Below are 2,024 nucleotides of genomic sequence, written 5' to 3'. Positions count from 1 at the left end.
ATTCTATCACGATATTTCATTTTCTTATCGTTGCCCAACATTATACCAGTATTACCGTGAACGGTATGATATGGCCCAGCCCTACCAGCCCCTACCAACACACATACAGCACCCACATGCAAGCACTATTATCTAAACCATCAGTAGTGCATTCCAACCTCAAGGTCAAAGCTTAACTCGCTATATCCTCCCAAACACGCGCGCACATCCACACACACAAAGTCGGACGCACAAGCTATCCAGCTGTAAAAATACTGCATCAATCATCTGGCTGGACAATTTACACATCAGATAAACTATTCAGAATAGCTATAGTGACAGAATAGCTTAAAGAAATGTAATCAGAAGGCTCTGCCTTGCACACATAACACAATAGTGATTTCCGTACAAAGTGAAAAAGCCTTCACACCCACCTTTTCTTTGCCACAAAGCATCACCAGCTGTGTTCTTGCATTCCAGAAAACATGAGCTTCAGTCTCCACCACCTTAGTTGTGCTGCTTTTATTTTATACACCTTATCAAGGTGCTGTTGAAGGGTGTAGGCGTGTTAAATGCTGAGATCAGGTATTATTTTCTTGGGATGCCAAATCTTGTGGACACACAAGGTTGAAGCTTACAGTTCTTATTTGCAGGTGCAGCATAAGAACATCTTCCAATAATATTTGTACATTTCTCCATTAGAGGAATGTAACAAAATGAAGTTGTGACTAAAGTTTCCCACTCGCCTGAGAGGTTCACTCTCCAGTAAACAGCGAGTGGATTCAGACGAGCTGCAACGCGAGACAACACACACATGCGCTGCTCGCTGCAGGAACAGCTCACAGTAGATGGGTGTTTTGTCTTAGTGTGGAAAGACACAAAATCCTACAGACGAACACAAAACAATCTCTCTTGTAGCCATGGCGAAACCTTAGATTATATCACAGCGATTGTACCAGTACTGAAAAACGACAATGAATTGATGACAGCACATCCATATCAAAGATGCAGAAACACCTGCGCAAACAACACAAATGAAAGAAGCCTCGCACACACACAAACATACAAAATATTTAGACCTTTGCTGATTGTGAATTGTTCTATAGTTAGAAAGAAAAGTTCAGATAAACTTAGTTTGAGAGGTTTATCACAGCTGAGTGAGCAGGTGTGGGACTCTCTTGGGTTGGACAGAATTCCTTTGGTTACATTTTTTCCTTTCAGACTTTACATAAGCAGGCAAAGTGACTGGAAAAGGCAGGGTGGGAGAAATGCTCATTCAAGTCCACTGTTATGAGTGGAGGGATGAATAGTGACAGGAAACAAGGAAACATCACAACGCAGGGACGACAGTCATGAAATAAAAGTCATGTGTGTGCCAATCCAGCACGGCCAAAGTTTCTAATAATGAAAGGTCAGCGTATGAACAAATATTTCCTCTGAGGCAAAAGCACAGCCTTCCCTAAAGCCTGTGCTTTTCTCTGTTAATGGCATAACTGATATCCGGAATTTTGCAATGTCAAAAACAGCTCTGACTGGGAATTAGGGCTGGGCGATATGTACAAATTTTCCAACCGACAATCGTCAGTCCAATAATCAACGATGGGCGATATATTCGTGCAAGCGCAGGATGACCGGAGCAATGTAATCATGCACAGACTGATTTGCGCATTTACAACACAGAAGAAGTCCAAACATGGACGAACTAATCCCCTAATTAATTGTTCATTGCGTTAGTCGTCATGATGGCATGTTAACGCTGACAGCACTAAAAAAATATAAAGTCGCCAATTTGGGATTTCTTTGGCTTTAAACCAGATGAAAGAGGGAAACCTAAGGAAGTGTGCAGACGTATGGTGCGAGCAAAGTACTCAAACACGACTAACTTGCATGAGCATGCATGTGTCCACCTGACACTGGCTGAGTATCCTAGACTATCACCAGCTTCTGCAGCTCCATCAACAAGCATTTGGGCGCACTCTGAGGACGGTGCATGTGCTCGCAGATGAACGAGGGTGCTGTTAAAACAGCGCTACTATTTTTTTTTT

This window comes from Pundamilia nyererei, unplaced genomic scaffold, assembly GCF_000239375.1.
Source record: "Pundamilia nyererei isolate P.nyererei 1_Seehausen unplaced genomic scaffold, PunNye1.0 scaffold00062, whole genome shotgun sequence".
NCBI lineage: Eukaryota > Metazoa > Chordata > Actinopteri > Cichliformes > Cichlidae > Pundamilia > Pundamilia nyererei.
The sequence above is the reverse complement of the archived record's forward strand: the minus strand, read 5'-3'. Positions refer to the sequence as shown.